The following is an 11,356-nucleotide window of genomic DNA, read 5'->3' on the forward strand; positions in this document are numbered from 1 at the left end:
TCTCATTTATGTCAAATTATGATAATGCCGTAATTGAAATGACATTTGCTGGGTCAGTTTAATGTCATTAGTCCCATTAAACGAGAAGTTTTTCATATCAATCATGTTATGCAAATTCCCCAAGAATATGATTTAGGATTTGCAAATAAATTTAAAAAAAAAATGAATAGATCTATCGCAAGCTCCATCATACATGTAGTCTAACCCAATAGATCTGGTAGAACTCTAACGTTTAAACAGGGGAACTAAAGGTGCAAAGATGATAGATCTAACAATAATAGATTCTAGTTTAGGCCCTACTTCGACTTGAAGGTGTGTCGGTTGGTGCACGGCCCCCTTCTATCACGGCCACAGTTACACTGTGCAGTGCAACTGTGGCCGTTGGCCCTGCACGGGCACAGTCGCTTCCCCGTCCTGAATTTACACACGCCAGGGCAAGTATGGTTGGACCTACTACTAATCGACCGCCTAATGTTTATCTGCTTGATAAGAATATTTAACACTGAAATTCACATAAAAAAAAACTTGACCTACGTGATTGAGAAAATCCAGCTCTATCAAATGCCGTTGTTCCGTTTTCGATTCGAAGTTTCAGTGCAAAAATATCGCCGACGAACTTGCGTGGCCTCGTTTCAGCTCCCCGCGGTAAATCGCGTTAATAGGATCGACCGCTGTTTTTGCATTGACAATGCACGTAAACCGAGTTGTATTGAGCACCGTGTTGTACGAAGCTTTTTAGAAGCCTTTTAGAAACTTCCATAGACATTACATTGTGCTGTCATTACGATTCGGTGAAAATATTCATTCGAAATTTTGTCCTTGATTAAAACCATTAATGAACAATGAATTATCGCGTTTTCCCACACCATCCTCATCTACATTCAAAGCCAATCGATTTTTATGTGCTTTGCGCGCAGAGAAGTGCGTACTAAGTGTTCAGTGCGCGAATTATACGCGGTCGGTTTCAATAAGGGTGGTCGATATGTAGTAGGGCTACACAAGACACAGGGTCTCCGACCCAATCGTCCGCGTTCAGAATGGACAACTCGGCGGTAATATCCGCTACCCATGACGATGTGTCATCGTCCATGATGGCCACCCTACCTATATATAAACTGATCTGACGACTACAGTGTAGTTAACGACTGACGACGATCGACGGTGCGATGAAGAGAAGGCGTACACTGTAGTCGTACAAGTATAGGCAGCTAGCTAGCTACTATAGCTCATGCGAACATTGCATCACACAGTACATACAGTATACCATACATTCAATTCACATTACACAAAACGTACTCCCCGCGCTCAGATCAATCAAGCGAGCAAACGAAATACTATAGCGCGATACATTGCTTTAGGGATGTCTTGCGCACACACACATTTCGCTTCGTAGCAACTTCGGAAGCGAGTTTACGTGCTGCCGCCCGCGGCTGAAATATGTCCATGTATCCTCGCGACTGGGTGTCTTTAAATGAATGTGTCTTGTACGTCTTCACTCCAAGACCAAAGTGCGTGCCAACTATCGTGAGCATTTAGCAAAAATTAAGGAAGTTATTTGATCTGCAAGATTTTGTCACAGTTTGTTGCGATGATAATACTGTTACTATGGCAACACACTAACCATCGTATATATTTTAACATAAGGCCCGGGGGGGGGGGGGGGGGGGGGCTACCCACTAACCCGAGTATCGCAGTCAATACACTTGACGCAATTTCCCTGTAAACTCCCTTCACTAGAAGAACCCCACCGGAAAAAAAAACCAAAACAAAACAAAAAACCAACATACAAAGAACTTTGGGTCCTTCTACCGAAAGGATGATTCCTAGCAATTATGTCTGAAATCTGCCCATTGGTTTTGAAGTAGATGGAAATGTGATTCTCTTCCCCTCCCGCCTTGTTTGTTCCCCCTCCAAACGTTCACCCCTCTAGGAACCCAAGGGGTCATCGTAAATATTGCCATGAACAGCTTACATTTCTCATCTATAAAGGCATCTACATGTATAAAATATGCCCTTTTCCCTTGCCCCCCCCCCCCCCCCCCGGGAGGTACTTGATCCACACTTTTTTACAACTTTGGGACCCTACCCCTTAAGAATGATCCTCACGAAGTTTGATTGTCTGAAATCCGCCCACTGGTTCTGAAGAAGATGAGAATGTATTTCCCCCTCGCCCCCCCCCCCCCCGGTCTCCAAGGGGGTACCCTAGGTATATCCCCATAAACAAATTATATTCTTCAGCTATAAAGATATCCACGTACAACATATCTTAAGTGTAATCATGCTTTTTGGTCTGGAGCACAAATTTCTACCTATTTCCCCTCAATTCACTTCAATTTATTTTCATACTTCTCAATGAAGGAATGTACATCAAATATAATAAAAACATAGTGAATCATAACATCCGGCTTGGATGCACAATAAATTAATGTAAGCATGTAAAACATACAGCGGTCAATCATCATATAAGTTTGGCTCTATGTATAACGCTAAAGAAATATGATGGAACCTACTTAAAAGCGAGCTTGTTAAGCGTAGGTCCCAAATTCTGAATAGAGTGTAAAGATGAGTAGCACGGATGCAACGTAGGACCAAAATAAAGAAAAACAAAAATGAAAGGCAAAAATACCTGGGGCACTAACAGAATCTTCTCAATACAAATAGTGATATACAGACAACCATATTCTGCAGATGTAAGAACAGTTGATTTAGCAGTTGATTTAGCATGTAGCCCCCATGGGAGAGGCCTCCCCATGGGGGCTACATGCCCAAAATGAACAAGCTTACAACCCAACCCCCTAAGGATGATCCCCACCAAGTTTGATTGAAATTCACCCACATACAACATCTAGACTGTATTGCTCTTGGGTCTGAAAGAAGATTTTTAAAGTTTACTCCTTTTTTCCCCTTGAGGGCTCTCTCCCTCCCCCCTCCCCCCCCCCCCCCCCCCTCGGGGCCACATGCTCCACATAAACAACTTTTGGGTCCCTACCCCGTCAGGATGATCCCCACCAAGTTTGATTGAAATTCGCCCACTGGTTCCAAAAGAGAAGATGAAAATGTATGTTTCCCCCTTGGCCCCCACCCTCAAACTCCCCCCACCCCCCCCCCCCCACCCCCAGGGCCCAAGGGGGCCATCTTGGGTCTTGCCATAAACAAACTGCATTCTTCATATATAAAGGTATACATAATCTAGACTGTACTGTTTTTGGGTTTGGAGAAGAAGATTTTTAAAGTTTACCCCTTTTCCCTTGTACGTGTGATTGCACACGTATGATGAAACACTAGTGAAACGATCAAATAGAACGAAATTTTCAGTTCAATTCATGTAAATATGATGATATAAATGAAGGAAAATATATTTCATTAGCACTCAGAATGCACAATTAAAGGCTATTGCAGGAGGATAGCATAGATGGCAGTCTCAGTGGTGATGGGGTGGGGGGACCGGAAGCCGCTCTTTTTTTCACAACAAAGGAAAAAAAAAAAAAGAAAAAAGGAGGGGCACGTGCACCTCCTTTAATTTCGAAAAGGCGCCCCCCCCCCCTTACGGAATTCTTGGATCTGCCCAATAGTCTATTTGGGAGGAGTAGATCTTGGAGGAGGTTCAGATGGTGTTTGTTTGTAGTTGACATGCAAAAGGATTACAGAGTGTATATGGCTTTGCGGAGCATGTTTTGTTTATTTCTTTCACTTACAGATGGTTTGATGTGAAGTTCCTAATGTTGTTGTTGTATTGCTACTATCAAATACCTGCCCGATGCAATTAAATACCGAAGGGGCGTCGAGTGAGATATGAGAAGGGCGTTAAGTTGCCACCAAACCCTATAGTGTTCAAGACAACTTAACGCCTTTCTCATTCTCAACCATTTAGCTTTCATTTCCGCATTTCCTTTCGGCTTCTTCTTCTTTTTTTCGCTATTTTGGTTTTCTCTCCTGTTGTCTTGCTGTGGTGACAGTCTTGTCTATGGTGTATTATACTGTAGTAGTGGACTTTCAAACCAGTTGTATATCAGTACTTTTTCTTTTTATTACAAGCAATAACTTTTCAGCGTGTCCCTCCATTTTTTTTTTAATTAACCATATTGTTCTCCTTAGTGATTCATCAGAATGTTTCGTCATTACAATAATGTAGTAATATGTTTCACAATCTATTGTTATACACTTTGTTCCTTTCACAATGTATCATTCCTTTGTGATATATGTATATATATATATATATATATAAATATATATATATATATATATATATATATATATATATAAATGTATGTTATTATGTTTGGTCTAAAAATGTAAATAAACTTGCATTTAACTGTATTGAAACCTCCCGAGTCTGTCCTCATGCAAAGTAACAGATTTATTTGGGACTACTACTCCTTCTCCTCTACCATCCTCCTTCTCCTCTTCCTCTTCCTCCTCGGTCCTCCTCCTTCTCCTCCTCCTCCTCCTCCTCCTCCTTCTCTTCCTACTCCTCCTGCTCCTGCTCCTCCTCCTTTTCCTCCTCCTCCTATCCCCTCTCTCTCCTTCTTTTTCATTTTTTCTCCTTCTCTGTCAAATCCTTTTCATCGGCTTCCGTTTATAATTCCAAAAGGTGTTCACATCTGCCGATCTATCTCCACCTGTTCAGCAGTTGTTGTTGTTGTTGTTGTTTTTTGTTTTAGAGAAGAATATTTTATTCTTCATCAATGGGAAACACAATGTACAAACAAATGTATACAAAAATCTTTACATCACAATTTCATGATCATTTTCATCAATGGAACAAATTATATAAACCGATTTATACCAAGTCTTAACATCAATTTCGTAATCTTTACACTCTGATGTATTTTTTTCACCAAACATGAAACACAATCCATATACATACCTTTTTTTTTTTACAATTTTTTCACTACTAACCCCACATTCTCTTTTTAATTTTATTCCTTCATTACATTACGAATTGTATTATCTAAATCACTAGCCCATAAAAAACTTCCTCTTCAACATTCATTCTAACCAACTTTAAATATCAATATCCATTGATTGAAGTTTATTCCAGTAAAAACAGACAAACAAACAAACAAACAAACAAAAACAACCCAGACCACCCTTACCCCCGTACATTCTCCCCCTTACTACCCTACCCCTTTCCCCACTGGTCTCCCCCCCCCCCTTCAATATCACCACCCATCACAGCAAAACCTCAGAGACAACTAAAGCATGTATGTCCCGACATCCTTATACATTATAACACATAATATTTCAGTTCGAGTGCGTCGAAAGGCATTTCCTGGTGGATGTGCAGTATAGGCCCTACTCTATTAAACAAAAGCAAGACATTCTCATAATTCACATTTAGAGTATTCCCATACACCGTATCAGTTTTTTGTTTTGTTTTTCCATAATCTTTTATTGATTCCATATTCAATACAATTTCATGATAAATCGAATCACATGTATTACAGAATCCACGATTCAACAAAACACAATTATAATGAAATCAAACCAAGCTGTACTTTCAGCAGAAACAGTGCATTCGTAAAGAATATATATTCAATGCATCGAAAAAAAAACCCCACAACATACACTGCTTACTTACTTTCATTAAAATCAAATGGAGCTGTCCTTTTAGCATGACAGTGCATTCATAAGAAAAAAGGAATATTTATATTAAATGGAGCTGTACTTTCAGCATGACAGTGCTTCATATAAAAAAAAAAAAAAAATTTAACACATCAATATACACCCAAATAAAATCGATATACAACCAAATGGAATCGATATTCCCTTTAATCACCCCCTCCCCCTCCCCCTCCCCCTCCCCCCTCCCTCTCCCAACTACCCTTCCCCTCCCTTCCCCCTTCCCCGTGGACATCTGGCTCCGGGTCCTTCCATACTTATGTAACGACAACAAATGGAGCCGGGACTCGCAGTGTTGGTTACGGGTGTTCTTTATTATTCGCAGGTTCTGATCATCAAACTGAACCCAAACCCTGAAAGATGTAAACATTATGTACAAGGGATAATGAGTACATTGTATTGTCATTGAATACATGAATGAATATTTGACATTAATATAGCATACACAGTCTTATAGCTCATTTGTGTTCACTCTTATTCGTTATACATTCTGTATCGACATTCATTAGCATAGTTATAGTATAATTACTGCAACTTGTAATTGGCACATAATCATTGATTATTGACATTTCAACAATGAATGGTTAATTCTGATAGTTCATGCTATGCTCATTGAGTATTTGTTTCAACTGTATGATTATAGCTATTCCATTATAAGTACATATTTACAATGGCAAATCTCTAATTCGCATTAGGTTTCTCTATACAGATTTAAGTTTATGTCAGAAATACTGGCACAGACTCCAGTGTGAAAGCGTTTGTATTGGCTTAACTGTAGCTCTACTGTTCTATAACAGGTGTCCTATGTGAAAGCTCCTAGGTCGTAAATGTGTCAAGAATGCTCTCTCACTGACCAGAGAGGATTGAACGACCTTAGGTCCGAAGTCCGCTCACTAGGTTAAAGTGAATTTGCTTTGTTTTCTAGAATCTTGACGTCACAGTGTTTCTTGCTACAATGAATTGTTCTACACTGCTCTCGAATTCATAAATGTCTTGCTAACTGAGCGAGTAGTCACATATATCAGAATAATGCATCTAAAGCAGAATGATTAGCAAATGTAATTAACAGACATCAAAGAATCAACATGAATCAAACTTCAAAGTATAGATATCGATATCTCAATATTCTCTTATACAACTCAACATAATAAAGCAAGATTCAATTCGCTCAAAGAACCTCCAGTATACATTCAATACCGGGCCTTATACCGTTAAACACTCCTATCATCTTCAATAGGCAAGATATGGAAATAGGGAAAGGAATTAGGAGGAAGAATAAAGAAGAAGGAGAAGAAGGAGAGAGAGAGAGAGAGAGAGGGGGGGGGGGGGTTCCTAGCCAGTGCATACTCCAATATGACTGGAACATTACATTCACGAGTGTTTACTCCACAATCCTGTCACACACACAATGTCAGCTAACAAGATGTTGTGAAAGCAGCGATGAACATACATCTTCAAATTGTCAAGCCTATCTTTTAACCAGCTTTCTAACAAGCTCTTCCTATTTGTCAACTCAACTTAACTCAACGTCCACTCACATAATGTAGGAGCTTGATAACCGATAAACATTGTAATATCAACCAATCTGAGTCTGAGGCAGGTTTGAGCCATACATTTCAGAAGTCAGATATATATGAACGACAATGAAATCTCAGGATGTGCCCATGCACATTCGCATCACTCTGTTCAACATAACAGAGGATCCCTATTTCAACTCTATTTGAAATAGCAACAATGTTATCACCGATCTATAGCGCAAGTAGCAGCTCATAGATAATCCTAACACCATCTGGACAACATACTAGACTCGAACTAGACTTCACAGTTTAACTTGACAAAGAAGATAACTTACCCCTGCCGGAGACAAAGATAGCTGACTCCCGATCACTCGCTCTGCTTCACAATATCTTGCTGTTTCTTCGTTGTCAAAGATTCCAATATGAAGTGAGGAGAGGAAAACTTCGCTATTTATTGGGTTTAGGACCCTTCCCAAAGATATATTTTAACTTTAAATTCCAATCCACAGACGCACAGTCCTACGTCACTTTTACTGCCACTTTGTTTGGGTGGAGGGCTATGTCTGGCTATGAGGTCATAGCTTGACCCAAGGAGGGCAGAGAGTGGACATTATGCCCAAATTTGGCAAGTAAAAGTGGAGAATGTGACCGGAAGGATTGGACTTCCTGAATGACGCAGGGTGACTCATTTTCCAGAAAATGTATTTTTATATTACTTTTTGTTTAATTTTTTGATTCTTAGAAATCTTTCTTTCTCTTTGTTTTGACAAAAAACCACAATGTTACATTCTCCCCTGCTTCATGTTGGCATCCCTGACAACATACCAATAAACATAATTATTTAATATCAATTAATGAGACACTTAATTTCTACCCGAAAGTAGAGTAAGTAGTAGCAAGTGCGACTTGCTAACATCTGCGAGAATCTCCTCAGTGACGGTTGGCGGCGGCTTTCCCTGCAGCCTAGCCGAGCGCCTTGGGAGTGGAGCTGACTCTGGTCCATCCTCTGGGCGCTCCCCTGCTTTTTCCAAAGCAGGGAGGTCGTCCTCCCTCATGATGACTGCTTCGCCGTCATCCGCCACAGGCACGCGATCGCTGTCGTTCCGGTAGTTGACGTCCGGGTTGTCACCTATACACGACTGCTCTGGGGACGTCAGGGCTCCTACGCTATCTCCAGGTTCTCCGTCATCGCATCTGGGCATCATCCTCAATATCCAATTGAGGCCAGAGGAGGAACCACATGTATCCTCTCAAAACAGCATTACACTCGCCAGATGAATAGGGATTGCCTGAAGATAGTTCCAGAAGACCAGTCGGCGTCCTTGAAGCTGGATGTCGCTGTTGCTGAAGTTTACCATCTGGACAGGAGCTCTTCCCGAGGAGGGCACCCTTACGAAAGTAGGTAGGAGAACGAGTCCATTTGGTAATGTTGAGGCATCCCACTCCTCAACAACTGCGACTGAACGCTTGCTTCCTTACAGTTGAATAGACACGGCCAGAGACCATGAACATGACCGTTCTTCCACCCGTTCCGTCTTCAGCTTACTTCCGTTCAACACCTCGATTTCTGCTGATTTCTCCATCATGTCTCCGGCGAGGGGGCTGTCGATGACCAGTGAACTACGAATCCTGTCCGTGACGCCAATTTTTTTGTAACGACAACAAATGGAGCCGGGACTCGCAGTGTTGGTTACGGGTGTTCTTTATTATTCGCAGGTTCTGATCATCAAACTGAACCCAAACCCTGAAAGATGTAAACATTATGTACAAGGGATAATGAGTACATTGTATTGTCATTGAATACATGAATGAATATTTGACATTAATATAGCATACACAGTCTTATAGCTCATTTGTGTTCACTCTTATTCGTTATACATTCTGTATCGACATTCATTAGCATAGTTATAGTATAATTACTGCAACTTGTAATTGGCACATAATCATTGATTATTGACATTTCAACAATGAATGGTTAATTCTGATAGTTCATGCTATGCTCATTGAGTATTTGTTTCAACTGTATGATTATAGCTATTCCATTATAAGTACATATTTACAATGGCAAATCTCTAATTCGCATTAGGTTTCTCTATACAGATTTAAGTTTATGTCAGAAATACTGGCACAGACTCCAGTGTGAAAGCGTTTGTATTGGCTTAACTGTAGCTCTACTGTTCTATAACAGGTGTCCTATGTGAAAGCTCCTAGGTCGTAAATGTGTCAAGAATGCTCTCTCACTGACCAGAGAGGATTGAACGACCTTAGGTCCGAAGTCCGCTCACTAGGTTAAAGTGAATTTGCTTTGTTTTCTAGAATCTTGACGTCACAGTGTTTCTTGCTACAATGAATTGTTCTACACTGCTCTCGAATTCATAAATGTCTTGCTAACTGAGCGAGTAGTCACATATATCAGAATAATGCATCTAAAGCAGAATGATTAGCAAATGTAATTAACAGACATCAAAGAATCAACATGAATCAAACTTCAAAGTATAGATATCGATATCTCAATATTCTCTTATACAACTCAACATAATAAAGCAAGATTCAATTCGCTCAAAGAACCTCCAGTATACATTCAATACCGGGCCTTATACCGTTAAACACTCCTATCATCTTCAATAGGCAAGATATGGAAATAGGGAAAGGAATTAGGAGGAAGAATAAAGAAGAAGGAGAAGAAGGAGAGAGAGAGAGAGAGAGAGGGGGGGGGGTTCCTAGCCAGTGCATACTCCAATATGACTGGAACATTACATTCACGAGTGTTTACTCCACAATCCTGTCACACACACAATGTCAGCTAACAAGATGTTGTGAAAGCAGCGATGAACATACATCTTCAAATTGTCAAGCCTATCTTTTAACCAGCTTTCTAACAAGCTCTTCCTATTTGTCAACTCAACTTAACTCAACGTCCACTCACATAATGTAGGAGCTTGATAACCGATAAACATTGTAATATCAACCAATCTGAGTCTGAGGCAGGTTTGAGCCATACATTTCAGAAGTCAGATATATATGAACGACAATGAAATCTCAGGATGTGCCCATGCACATTCGCATCACTCTGTTCAACATAACAGAGGATCCCTATTTCAACTCTATTTGAAATAGCAACAATGTTATCACCGATCTATAGCGCAAGTAGCAGCTCATAGATAATCCTAACACCATCTGGACAACATACTAGACTCGAACTAGACTTCACAGTTTAACTTGACAAAGAAGATAACTTACCCCTGCCGGAGACAAAGATAGCTGACTCCCGATCACTCGCTCTGCTTCACAATATCTTGCTGCTTCTTCGTTGTCAAAGATTCCAATATGAAGTGAGGAGAGGAAAACTTCGCTATTTATTGGGTTTAGGACCCTTCCCAAAGATATATTTTAACTTTAAATTCCAATCCACAGACGCACAGTCCTACGTCACTTTTACTGCCACTTTGTTTGGGTGGAGGGCTATGTCTGGCTATGAGGTCATAGCTTGACCCAAGGAGGGCAGAGAGTGGACATTATGCCCAAATTTGGCAAGTAAAAGTGGAGAATGTGACCGGAAGGATTGGACTTCCTGAATGACGCAGGGTGACTCATTTTCCAGAAAATGTATTTTTATATTACTTTTTGTTTAATTTTTTGATTCTTAGAAATCTTTCTTTCTCTTTGTTTTGACAAAAAACCACAATGTTACATTTATTTTCAAATTTTCCCATTTACTGAAATGAATGGTTAAAATTCCCCTCATTGATGCTAATTTCTTTTCCTCAAATCTATCCTCTAAAATCTTATTTTTTATTTCATTATATGTAGGCGGCTTTCCATATTCTCTACTTTTAAAAGTCAAATATTTAACCAAAATTAAGATATGATTTAACAACTGGTGTTTTCTCCTATTATCCTCCTTCCACCCGAACAGAATTTCTTCGCAAGTACAATTTTTTAAAATCAACATCCTCTATCATTTTTTCACATAATTCCCAGGTTAATTTCACATGCTCACAGGTATAAAATAAATGTTTGTATGTTTCTTCCTCTTTTTCACAAAAAGAGCATAAGTTACTTGCAGTAAAAACCAAACCTGAAAAGATGGTGATTTGTATAAACAATACCATGCACCAGTTTAAACTGAAACTCTCTTAATCGGCTATCTAATGTACATTGTCTTGACCTTAAAAATATATTTTGTATCTCCTTAACAGAAAACCCATAATTTTGAT

The sequence above is a fragment of the Diadema setosum genome, chromosome 13 (genome assembly GCF_964275005.1).
Source record: "Diadema setosum chromosome 13, eeDiaSeto1, whole genome shotgun sequence".
NCBI lineage: Eukaryota > Metazoa > Echinodermata > Echinoidea > Diadematoida > Diadematidae > Diadema > Diadema setosum.